Source organism: Marmota marmota, unplaced genomic scaffold (assembly GCF_001458135.2).
Source record: "Marmota marmota marmota unplaced genomic scaffold, marMar, whole genome shotgun sequence".
Taxonomy (NCBI): Eukaryota; Metazoa; Chordata; class Mammalia; order Rodentia; family Sciuridae; genus Marmota; species Marmota marmota.
Genome location: NW_026000093.1, coordinates 18,876,287 through 18,889,881, shown reverse-complemented (window position 1 = coordinate 18,889,881; position 13,595 = coordinate 18,876,287). Strand labels below are relative to the sequence as shown.

Sequence of the window (13,595 nt, the reverse complement as noted above, 5' to 3'; positions counted from 1 at the left end):
ATCATAAATTATAGGCATTATAGGTGTAATGTATATATGTATTTTAAAAAGACAGGGAGTTTTAATCAATGATTAAGTTCTTGCCCTTACATCAAATGGCTGACAAATGAATATAGTGTTCCATGTTTGAGATTAAAACTTACAGAGGGATGCTGTGTGTTAATTAAAATACAGAAACCATTTATTATAATACCTAACATGTAGACATTCCATAAAAGGTAGGCATTAATGTGTACCATTAAGGACATTTGTTATTTTATTTTATTTGTTATTTGTTATGGGTTCATTCCAAAGTAGGTTCCAGACACAGATGAGTGAGCAAAACAACATGGACACCATCTTCACGTCATCTAGAAAGTGAGGCAAACAGTAATCAGATCATCTCACATTACACAAATCCACAGCCAGGAGGTCTGAGAAAGGCTATGAAGGAAAAGCCCAACAGGCAATGATAGCAAACACCAGGGGACTTGATCCATGTGGAGGGTCACCAGGAAGTGTCCTTTGAACTGTGTTCTGCAACACAGACAAAGAAAGGTCAAGGTTGAAATAGCAAGTTCAAATATTCTGCAACAGAAGAGGCCAAGCATTGGGCATTTGGAACATCCCAGAACTGCCCAGACTCACATAGTGAAATTTTAGTCCATTCATAAAAACACTGATTGCAGTTGGCTTCATGCCAGCATACTTCACACACTTTATCGTTCTAACCAAAAATATGTATTTGTCTTAACTACATCCTTCTTCCAATCAAAGTCGTTAAATCCAAAAAAGAAGACAAAGGAGAAAGAGAAGAAGAAAAGACAAAGTTATGTGTACCTTGGATGATAAAAGGTGAGTCACAGCTTGTCCACTTCACCCCTAGATAGGACTCCTGGCCGGTGGTGTTTAGTTCTGGTTGTGTGGTTCACAGAGTTGAGAAATATCTATTTTTACCAATTTCATAATTCTAGTCTTGGGTGGAAACTTGCTTGTGTGGAATCTTCCATAGTGGAATACTACTTTGGGCTTCCATTTGTTTTCTTTCCATTAATTACAGCTGGTTTTCTACTGTTGTTTTTTTCAAGTAATTAACACATTGATTTATTTTGTCTTGGCAGCATGGAGCCACAGTGCTTAGGGAGCAGATTTCTATATCAAACACACACACATTTTTGAAAATGAATCACACTAGATTTTCTTTTTAGATTTATCCTAAGTCAGATAATAGAAACTGGGAGCTATATATTCTTGACCAAAAAAATAATAATAATAATCTGTATAAACCATTAAGCCTTTAAAATCATCTGCCTCGGCCATTTTTTCTGAGAAAACATCCAGTGAGATGTATATTACATGCTCATATTTCAGCCAATGTGGAAGCCTAAAAAGGTGTGACCCTCGTAGGTTTTCTCACATATGGAAGAGGAAAAAGCAAAAGAGAGGTGAGGGTACGAATCTCATTAAAATCTGAGATCAGTTGAGTAGAGGAAAGGAACCAGGGGGACGGAAGAGGGGAGGGAAAGGGGAAATACTGGGGAATGATATGGGCAAATTACCTTATGTGCACATACAAATGTGTAACAACAAATCTCACCATTGTGTATGACTGTGATGCACCAATAAAAAAAATATACATGGAAAAAGAAAAAAGAAAGAAAAGACATGACCCTGAAAAGTAGACTCCCCAGAGCTGTCTGCCATCCGATGGCAGAGGAAGGGGATTCAGTGTTCATAAATCCGTTTGATCTTAGCTGAGACAAAGTTCCTAAGCAAGCCAGCCTTCAGGGTTCAAAACCTCTACTCTGAACAACAAACCTTAAACTCACAATGATCCTAATTAAGAACCAGTGAGTTAAATTGAGTGTTTAAAGGCCACTTTTTTTTTTTTAAAGAACATTTGTCTAGGGTGATGCTGCCAATGGATTTTTTTCATTGTGCGGGTCTCTCTTTACAACTCTGCCCAGAAAACTGGCCAAATCCTTGTAGTCCATTCCAGGACCACACTGAGAACACCAGCATGGATTAATAGTAAATCTGAATTATACGGTAATTTGTAAGTAGCACTCCTTTAATTGCTACCAAGAATGTGAAAAAACACTAATGGTCACCTGGGGTGGCCTAGGAAAAAAAAACTGCTGGTGACCTGAGTGGCAAAACTCAATGTCTAGCTTATCCAAAAAGAACCTCATTTTGGATCAGGTGGCCTGGATTCTCATCTGGAATGTGTTGTGTATTCTGTGTCTGCTTGTATAAATCAGTTGACCTTTTTTATTTTCTCTCTTTTTCTCATCTTTAAATGAAGAGGATATGATAATGATCTCCATATCTTTTCTCACTTCATAATTCTAATTTTACATCTCTAAATCACTTCAAGTAGCACATGGTCTCTACATAAACTGATCTCGCTAAATGGATTCTAACTTAACTTTAAAAATGTGCTTGCTTAAGTAGGTTAAACATCCCCACATCAGGAGCTCTGAATCATGTTCTCCCTATTAATTTTATCATAAATAGCACAAAAGTAAGTTGCAACCCAGTTTTGCCTGCAGTATCTTAAAATCTCAATTAGCTGGATTTAACTTGGTGAAGTGTGAATATGTGTTAGATTTAAAAACTGATGTCAATTAATTGTGCACGTTCTGTCCTGGGTCATTTTCTCCTTTTCTACTTCTCGGCCCAGGAAACTGTAAATTGCCCAAGCTCCCACAGACATTCATGACTCTCTCAAAGTCTAATTCCAGACAGTTTCTCTCCTGAGCTCCAAATTGATATTCAATAAGTTACCACTCACCGAGTATCTTTTACAGATTTGATGACCCACAGTCATTTTCACAACATGATCTCTACCTTTATTACACTCCTGCAAGGTAAGCATTCTTATTCCCATTATATGGATGAGAAAATAAAGTCAAGTTGCTGGTCAGAATCACACAGATGGCTATTGTTAATGCCATGGTTCTAATCCAAGTCTTACTGACTCAGAAAGAGTTATTTTTCCACTATTCCACAGAGTAAAAAACATAGAGATGCAAGTTATTACATTATGATGGCTCTCCTCAATCAAAGTTTCCTTGGCATAGAAAGGGACAAGTTTTGGGAAAGGCACTAGTCCAGTGAGGACAAGGTATGGAGTCTGAGGTTCAGAGAATGGAAGCCGGGCTGGGATTGTAGGTATGGGCTGGGGCAGAAACAGCTTTGTGGCCTGGACAGAGAACATTGGCTGCTATAAAACCAGATGGGAGCTAGGTGTGGTAACACATGCCTATAATTCCAGTGACCCAGGAGGCTGAGACAGGAGGATCACAGGTTCAAGGCCAGCTTAGGTTTGTGGCGACTTTGTGGGGCCCTAAGTAACTTAGCAAGACCTGTCTCAAAATAGACAATGAAGGGGACTGGGAATGTGGCTTAGTGGCTGAGCCCTTCTGGGTTCAATCCCTGGTACCAAAAAAAAAAAGAAAGAAAAGAAAAGAAAAGAAAAGAAAGAAAGAAAGAAAGAAAGAAAGAAAGAAAGAAAGAAAGAAAACACAGAAGGAGTTGTGGAAGGATTTGAAGAGGGACTAGGAGTTTCCTAAGTTTCTTATTTTCAGGAGAACATTCTGGAAGTAACTTTAAGAATAGTTTAGAAGGAAGTAAAGAGCGATTAGAAGTAGGAAGAACAGTGAGGAAACTATTCTAATACTGAAGAGAATTCAGGCCTCAACTTGGACATTGACAGAAGGATATAAAAGGCTTGAGTGCTTGGCACACAGTCACATGAGGGAAGTGGCTTGCAATGAGATTCTGTGGACTCCATAGCAACTCTGGCCTGTCGTTATCGTAATACCTAGTGGAGAAGGCCCCATGGCACATTGATTGCAAAGTCGGCCACTTCCTGGAGAAGGTCACTGCTCTGGATTGTCCTCATCGTTACCAGGCACAAAATATGCAAAACTGGAATTTCTGGATCACATTGAGTTGCCCACCTATGTATCTTTTTTCTATTTTTACAAAGAGATAATAGTACCCAATACATGATTCCCTATCATTGAAAGTCTGTGTCATCAGACCAAGAGTAGAAAAGAAATGGGGCCATTGAGGATTACAGACAATGTCCACCTGAAAGAAATTCTTGGAGTGTCCTTTTGCATGTACAAGTCATAACCTCCTCAAAGAGAAGTTTATCTCTGGGAAAATGACAGAATGGCCTAGGTAAGGGTGAACTCAGGTCTATCTAACTCTAGAGCTTAACTTCAAACTCCATACATCCAAATTTCTGACCACTTCCACTCAGCACTCCAATCCAACAACCCCTGCCTCTCACCGAACTCGTACAGTAAGCTCCTAACTGGTCTCCTCATATCCACCTTGGTCTCCACCCCAGACCATTCTAGTCTGGGGGGTTTGTTGTTATTTGTTTGTTTGTTTGTTTGTTTGGGGGTTTGGGGTACTAGAGATAGAACAGAGGGGCACTAAACTACTGAGCCATATTCCCAAGTTTTGTTTTTGTTTTTTAAGAAAAGGTCTTGCTAAAATGCTGTGACTGGCTTTGAACTAGTGATCCTCCTTCCTCAGCCTCCTAAACCTCTGAGATTCCAGGAGTACACCATCGCACCCTACCCAACCCATTTTTTTTTTTTTGCTTTTTAGTTGTCAGTGGACCTTTCTTTTATTTATATGTGGTGCAGCAAAAGGAGGTGTGGTCAGTGTCCACGGGCTGCTGGGACATGTAGTATCTCACTACTATCAGGAGGGTTTGGACCCTGGAGACATCAAACAGTTTGAAGCAGAAGAGTGACAAACTGCCTTTTCTCACTCTGCTCCAGCTCCTTGGCTTCCTCCTTTGTCCCCACATCCACCTCCCCCCACCCACCCTGGGATGTTCTAACTCTCAACCTTTGCACTGTCTTGTCTCTCTACCCAGAAGAGTCTTCCCCAGATATCTGAGCCTCACTGCTCACCTCTTTCCGGATTTTGTTCAAATGTATTCTTTGCAGTGAGTCAGACCAAAGACCAATTATTAAAAACTGCAAACCTCCCTCTTCCCCTGCCTCACACACAGATGTCCTCCTCATCACAGTTATGCTGCTTTTTCTCCAAAACATCATTTATTACACTCTAACATGCAGCTATGGGTAGAATTATGTCCCTTCAAAGGATGTTGAAGTGCTTCAATAAATATATGAAAAAAAAATGTTCATCACCTCTAGCAATTAAAGAAATGCCTATCAAAACTACCATCTCACTCCAGTCAGAATGGCAGCTATTATGAAGACAAACAACAGTAAGTGTGGCTAGGTTATGAGGAAAAAGGCACACTCATACACTGCTGGTGGGACTGCAAATTGATGCAGCCAATATGGAAAGCAGTATAGAGATTTCTTGGGAAATTGGGAATGGAACCACCATTTGGCCCAGTTATCCCTCTCCTCGGTCTATACCTAAAGACTTAAAAAAACATACTACAGGGACACAGCCACATCAAAGTTTATAGCAGCACAATTTACAATAGCTAAACTGTGGAACCAACCTAAATGCCCTTCAGTAGATATATACACAGTGGAATATTTTACTCAGCAATGAAAGAATAAAATCATGGCAGGTAAATGGATGCAGTTGCAGAAGATAATGCTAAGCGAAGTTAGCCAATCCCAAAAAAACAAATGGCAAATGTTTTTTTCTGATATAAGGTGACTGACTCATAGTTGGGTAGGGAGAGGGAACATGGGAGGAATAGATAAACTCTAGATAGGGCAGAGGGGTGGGCAGGGAAGGGAGGGGGCAGGGGGTTAGCAATGATTGAGGAATCTGATGGACATCATTATCCAAAGTACATGTATAAAGACATGAATTGGCGTCTTTATAATACAGAAACTTTATAATACATACTTTATAATACAGAAATATGAAAAATTGTTCTGTATGTGTAATAAGAATTATGATGCATTCCGCTGTCATATATTTAAAAAGTAAAACCAATTTTTTTTTTTTTTAAAAAAAAGGATGTTGAAGTGCTAACCCCTAATACCTGAGAATGTGACTTTATTTGGAAAGAGGGTCTTTGCAGATGATCAACTTTTAAGATGAGTTCATTAGAAGTAGGTCCTAGTCCTAATCAAATATGACCAGTAATCTTATTTTTTTTAAAGGGGGAAGTTTGGATACAGAGACATATACACAGGGTCAATACCATGGGAAGATGAGCCAAAGGTGAAGGTGATATTCTACCAGCCAAGGAACTCCAAAGATTGCCAGCACACCTCCAGAGTGTGGACAAGAGCTGGACGAGAGCACGGAACAAATTCTCTCTTGTAGAAGGAGACACCATGACTTTGGACTTCTAGTCTCCAGAACTATGAGACAATAAGATGCTGTCCTCCAAACCTCCTAGTGGAACTTAACTGTTATGTCAGGCTTGGCAAAATAAAATATGTATCATTTGCTGGTGTTATTTGTCTTCACCCCACTCCACCTGCTGAACCTGAAGGTGAGCATCACACAGGGAGAGATTTGCTTGTTCTCATTTGTTTTTCTATTTCCAGTGGTAAATATTTGTTGGATGATCAATAGTTGTGCCTTAGTTCATATTTCTAGATGTTTCTTCCACTCCTCCCAAAGACAAAATCCTTTTGATTTTCTCCTCAATTTCCCTAGACTTAGATACCTTCTTCAATTTGCTAATGTTGCTTCCGCCTGGAATGTCCACTCTCCCTTCTCTGTTACTCTCTCCTTGTCATTTAAGACACATCCATGTCATCCCTTCAGTGATGAATCCCCTTCCCTCCCGCTCTGTTGTTTTATTATTCATGTGGTTGTGCCTGTCTGCCTGTAAACGGTGACCTGTTTGAATTCTGGGACCATAGCCTATTCATCTTTGTATCCCCAGAACCTGGCTCAGTGTCTGGCACACCAGAGGTGCTTAGTAAATGTTTGTTAGATTGAATTAAATCTGTTTCCTGCAGCTTTTGCTCTTACTGCCCTTCCCTTGACTGCTAGCCACAGCAGGGTACAAGAGGATTAGAAAGGACTTCGCAGAGCAGAACTCAGATTAGAGCATTGGAGCGCTACAGGACTGTGCCTTTCTGCAGATTCTTTGTCTCCGTGCAATCTCGTGAGAGTTTCTTAAATTGGAACAGTAGGCGATGTTGTATCCAAACCACTCAGCTAAGCCCCAGGACACATTTGCCAGAACTTACACCAACATAAACAGCTCAATCAAAGAAGAAAGTGTGCGAATCCTCCACCTTTTTATAAAATAGAGCAAGTATCCTTTGGGGGGGGGGGGGAGAAAAAAAAAGGACAGTCATGTGAGTCAGCACTTCCCAGGTTGCTGGCTTTGATTCCAGTGGACAGTCCCATTTGCCTTTTGACCTAGTTCTTTTCCATGGAGGGTGGGGACGAGTTGTTTCCTTCCACTCATCTTTGCAGGAAGGATGTATCTGAGCTAGCTCCAGCAATGAAAGGTGTGTTTGGTGTGGGCAAGCCACATTTAGCCTATTTGAATATTCACATAGGTATGGGCTGAAACCACCTGAATAGAAGCAGCTTCCCAGAAATTCTCACTGAATAGAACTAAAATATTAACCATGCCTTTTAAGGGATTGCTATTGGTTTCTAGAAGGTTCTCTGCTCCTCTCTGCCTTTGTATTATTTATTTTGTTACTGGAATTGAACAAAAGTGCACTTAACCACTGAGCCACAGTTCCAGTCCTTTCTTTTATTATTACTATTTTTTTTTTTTTTGAGACAGGGTCTTGCTAAATTGCTTAGAGCCTTCCTAAGTTGCTAAGGCTGGTATGAACTTGTGGTCCACCTGCTTCAGCCTCTCAAGTCACTGAGATTACAGGCGTGCACCACAGCCCCGGCTCCTCTTTGCTCTTCAGAGTCATTAAGGCCTCAGTTTTGCAGGCTTTACTGAAATAGCATGGGCCCTAGAGAACACAGGAAGTACCTCATTTATAGTTTCTCTCCTTTGTCCCATCATAGTTAGGTTAGCTGCAAATTCATAAGAATAATCATTTCATTTACTCTAAGGATATGCATTTGATTTAACCCATTTGAGATGTCCAGTCAATTCACTGTCATGAACACACACTAGATGCCTACTCAGGGTCAAGGACTATGCTTTTCTTAAGTATGTCAAGAAAAGGTGTTCCTATTTTTACATTATGGCATAACTAAGTACCTACATTACTGCAACACAATATGCCTTATGGTTATGACAAAAAAAATTGTCTTCAATTGTTTAGTAATTCATTTCAAGCTGTCTTTGAGCCCCTTAAATTCATTATGGACAATCTTTTGATCATTCTTGGTATATTGACCCACGAGTTGTTGTTGTTGTTGTTGTTGTTATTGCAATAGATAGGCCCTCATCCCAGTAGACTGGTGAATCTTAACCTATCTGTGGTCACAGTCACCTTTCAGATAGATTGGGCAAATTCAAGGTTGTCTGGCTACCCTACACAGAAAGCCATACACCTTCTCTTCAGAAAAATTTCAGATGCTTAACACACTAGCTTCCCTCAAGTTTTAGGAAGTATATAAAAGCAGAGTCAACACATTTTCTATAAAGGCCAGATAGCAAATATGTTAGGTTTTACAGGTCAAGAGGCAAAAGTAGGTAACCTAAATAACAAGAGGGAAAACAAAGTCCCACAGATTTAGCTGACAAAATCCAAAATAAAGTAATAATTGAGTATGATTTGGGAAGGGAAGATAAATAGAGATCTACTAATGAGAATGATGGAATTGGGAGGAGAGGAGAAGGACTTGCTTAATTGTGATTCAAATTAATATTTTCTATCATTCAATCAACTAGCGATGCTCATTTGTAAAAACCGTTCTTAGCAAACACACACACACACACACACACACACACACATTCTTAGCTTGAGAGCCTTAGCACAGGCAGTGAGCTGGATTTGGCCCCAAATCCAAATATCTAAAGACCCTATCTAGAGACCATATCTAGACTCTCTTTGGGAGGTCCTGCTGGGGTTGTGCATACAGCTGGGCATAGCTGTCCATCACTTTCCAAACCTGTGTCTTGAAATAAGCCCAACAGAGAGGCTTCCCCAGGGTCAGCAAGGATTCTAAGTGCAATGTCCCCGCCGCAGGACTGACTGGCTGCTAAATTGGGGCCACATTCCTACTGCTGGGAGCTGTAACTGGGAATGCTCTAGTATACTAAATTCTATTAACCTAAATTCTGTGACCTCAATAAAACCTTCTCAATAATCAGCAAGAATAACCATACATAGAAAAAGAAATCCTTTGCCTACTGTTTTAAAATTGAAATGTAAAGAAACACAGCAATGGATAAGACTTTTTAATGAACAAAATTGTTTCCTTAATCTGCAGTTATCTTGCAATCAATACTCACTTGCAGAATTTTTTTGAAAAAACACCATCTTGCAGATGTAAGAGCTTAAAATAAAGCACAATAAACTAATCAAGGAGCAATATTCCACAACAATCACAAAAAAAAAAAAGAGAAAGATAATGTTGAATTTTAGCCTTGTCTTCACACAGTTCATCTCTTTCTCCTTAGAGCATTCTATAGTAACAGTCAATCACAAGAGAAATGTAATTCTATATAATGTTTTTAGGTCTATAATGTGTGAAAAGCTTAGGCCACTAAGAAGAGCCATAAATGCATTTCATTGTCGGTTAGAAACCATCATTTCATTTCAGTAATGGTTAAATAAAAAAATAAATGCAGTTCTGTCAGGAGGGGTGTCAGTGGCAAACTTGATGCAAGTTCTCCACCTACTGGAGGTTTTGGAAAATGTGTAATAAAATTAAAATGTGGGCACAGGTGTAAAAACAGATCCAGAGACAAATAGGCAGAGAGGCAGAGAATAGTGGTTGACATTTTGTTTATCCATCAGTGACATCATACAGGATGTTTGTCTTTCTTCTTGCTTATTTTTCCCCTTCCTATCCTGTCTCAGGTCAGGTTCCTAGGATAAAAAGCAGGTATTTGCATGCGGGAAGTTCATTAGTGACCGCTGTCAGGAAGGACAGCTGTGAAGGAGTGAGGGTACAGCACCAGGCAAGGGGCTTTGAATTGTAACACAGGTACAGTGTCACTCATCTGCTCCAGCTGATTGAATGGAGGAGTAGAACCAAGTCAGGGTTCAGGGCTTGTCTACCCTTGGGACAAGCAGCAGAAGCCTTGGTGAGTGGGAGTCTGTACATCACCTCTCATCTTAGATACAGTTGCTCCATCCTCCAGGGTAGTAGCCAGTTCTTAGATGGCAGTGGCTGGCTGGCAACATTGTTATAAGGAACAAAGATCCTCACACCTAGTCCCTGTCCATCTGTATCAGCCCTACACCTGTTTGTCCCTGATGATCCCAGCTTTAGGAGCCTCTGACCAATCAGCCAAGCCATCCATCCCTGCTTGTGAATCCATGAACTATTTTTTGTACATGATTAAATGTACCACCCAATTCATGCCCCACAGAGTTTCCCTCACCTGTCTTTCATGGCTGGACCACAGTTGCAGTCCCATGTCAGCTTGCATCTTATTCCATGCTGATCCAGCCATGAACTGATAGCCTTTCCTTGGCCTTTCCTCCTCCCTCAGCTGGTCATAGGGACCCCTCCCTCACAATACAGTCCCAGGCATGAGTGAGGGGAGGGCTAGGACCAATCCTTGGTGATATCTCACCTTTTGCACCACAAACTGATTCGATTACTAAAACCCAATGCAAGGTAATTATATGAGGGATGGAGTTAGAATTGGAAGGATAGGAGAGTAATGAATGGTTAAAAGGAAAAAATAACTGCATTGGAGATGGCATCTGGAGCACCTCTGGATAAAGGAAGTGGTACATGATACCTTCCATGTATCATGCTTTCTGATTTTCCACCCATTTCACTTCTTCTCAGATCCCTCTGGTTCCTTGTTGCCTGGAGCCTAACATTGGAATGTCCCAAAGCTCAGTCCCTGGATGATCTCTCTTTCTTCTTGCCTTTGTATATCATCTGGTCATGTAGTTTTAAGCATCTTCTCTATGCTTATAGGTTCCAAGCCTACATGTCTAGACCAGACTTCCCCTCTCCTCCAGAGTTGGACACCAACTGCCCACTCACCACATAAATCTGGATGACCAGGGAGTGGGCTTCACACTACTGAGTTGTCCACAATTGAGCTTCAGCTACATTTAGTCATGCACATCTCAGTAAAGGACAACTTTATTTTTTCCCGTTATTCAGACCAATATAGTGGGGTCATTCTCAACTCCTTTTTTTACTTCCATCCCCAAGTTAAGACACATCCAAAATCCAACCACTTCTTCGGCAGCAATTGCTGTGGTTCTAGACACAGTCTGCTCCCATGCTGCTATTTTGTTTGAGTAGGTCCCTTTGCCTTTTCCCCTTCATCTGTTCTCCACAAGCCAGCATCCTGCCAGTGAGGGAAGTCAGGTTTCATCATTACTCTGCTTGCAGCCATCCATTGGCTCCCTGCACACTCACCATAGAAACCTATGTCATCACCTGGGCTGAGGATGCTGCACCCAAACTGGCCTCTTCATTCCTGAACAAAGAGCCAAGGCCTTCATACTGTACTACCACCACCACCACTTTCTAGAGTGCTCCATCACAGAAGTCTGCAAGTTCCCTCCTTTACCTCTTTCAGGTCTTTATTCAAATCTCACCTTTTCCAAAATTGGAATTAGAACACCTAGTTCCAATTTTCTAAGAAAATTGACCCTACTTGTTCTGTCCCCTAATGGGTTGAATGGTGGCCCTCAACAATGATATAGCCACTTCCTGGCCTTGGGAATCTGGGATTGTGCCTTTGTTTGGGGAAGACAGTCTTGGTAGATTTAATTAAGTTATTACCCTTGAAATGAGGTCACTTTTAGCTGCTATAGTTGAGATTCAGGATGTCCCCCGAAGTCCCATGTGTTAAATGCTTGGTCCCCATATTTGTGCTATTGGAAGGTGGTGGAAACTCTAAGAGGTAGTGGGAGGTCTTCGGTGATTGGGGGCATGACCTGGGAGGGGATTAGGGAAACTAATTCTATTTCTTTCCTTCTCTTTCTTGTTTTATTTTTTTAGATTTGCTGGAAAGCAAATCTAGTTCTTTGACTCTCTTTTGCTTCCTGGCCATAAGGTAAGGAATTTTGCTGTATTGCACACTCCCTCCATGATGGATTGTCTCACCACAGGCCCAACACAAATGGGCCAAGTGGTCATAGACTGAAATCTACAAAACTGTGAGCCAAAATAAACTTTTTCTAAGTTTCCTTATTATCTTTTTATTACTGTAACCAAAATTCCTGACAATAACAACTTAAAGGAGAAAAAGGTTATTTGGGGCTCATGGTTTCAGAAGTCTCAGTCCATAGATGGCCCCATCTCCATGGCTCTGGGCCTGAGGTAAGGCAGCACATCATGGGGGAAGAACCTAGCAAAGGAAAGCTGCTCAGCTCCTGGTATGGTCAGGAAGTAGAGAGAGAAAGGGAAGGAACTACAAGAAAGATAAACCCTTCCAGGAACATCCCCAGGAACCCACCTGCCTACAGTTAGCACCCAGTCATTTTATTGAAACTAGGATGGACTGATTATGTCATAGCACTCATAATCTAATCTTTTACCTCTGAGTATTCCTGCATAAACAGGAGCTATGAGGGGATACCTCTTATTCAAACCAAGATGATAATTTATTAGCTTAGGTATTTTTTACAGTGATGTAAAACTCACTAAACTCACTAACACATTGGCTTACCCAGGTGGGTCTTAAGCCCAAGGGCAAGTGTCCTTATAAGAGACAGAATAGGAAAACACACAGAGACCCAGGAGAGTCTTATGTGAAGACATAAGACAGAGATTTTTGTAAGTTTTATTCACTGCTGAATCCTCAGTATCTATAACAGGGCCCGTACATTGTAAGTGTTCAATAAATATTTGTTAATGAAGAAAACAAATACATGAATCAATCATTAAGTGCTGTGTCCCCAAGCATTGTGTCTGAGTAAATAGGACAAAGATGAATCTATTGATTTCAGAAAGGACAGAGAGCATAGTTCAGAAAGCATAGTTCAGATGAGGACAGTTCACTTTGGAATTTGTTCAACTTGAGGTGACATAACAAGTAGAAATGTAAGTGCTTTCACCAATTTGAGATTTACTTGCTCAGTCAGGCCCAAAATAATTTTGGAAGACTTACATTTTTACTTCAAAAAGATAAGTAATAGGACATAATGTGTTAGACATCTTTCCATCACTGTGAAAAGATACTTGAAAAAAAGAACTTTAAAGGAGGAAAGATTTATTATATGGGCTCTTGGTTTCAGAGGTTTCCGTCCATACTCATCTGGCTCCATTGTTTATAAGCCTGTGATGAGGTAGAAACATCATGGTGGAAGGATGTGGTAATGGAAAGCTATTCACCTCCTGATAGCCAGGAAGCAGAGAGAGAGGAAGGGGCAGGGGACAAGATATATCCTTTTAGGACACTACCCAGTGATCCATTTACTCCAACGAGGTCCCATATCCTAAACTGTCCGCCACTTCCCAATGATGCCACTAGCTGGGAACCAAGCTTTCAACATGTGGAGCCTTTGGGGAGCATTTCAGATCCAAACCCTAATACACAATAAGATAAAAACAGAAAAAAA

General features: G+C 40.7%; 1 long non-coding RNA gene across 1 annotated transcript; it reads left to right on the top strand.

Annotated features, from left to right (window-relative positions):
- The first annotated feature begins 507 nt into the window (after positions 1-507).
- LOC125610569 lies at positions 508-6,399 on the top strand. The gene is made up of 2 exons (XR_007340570.1): positions 508-834; positions 6,108-6,399. It is a non-coding gene; the product is annotated as an uncharacterized LOC125610569 (long non-coding RNA).
- Positions 6,400-13,595: the final 7,196 nt, after the last annotated feature.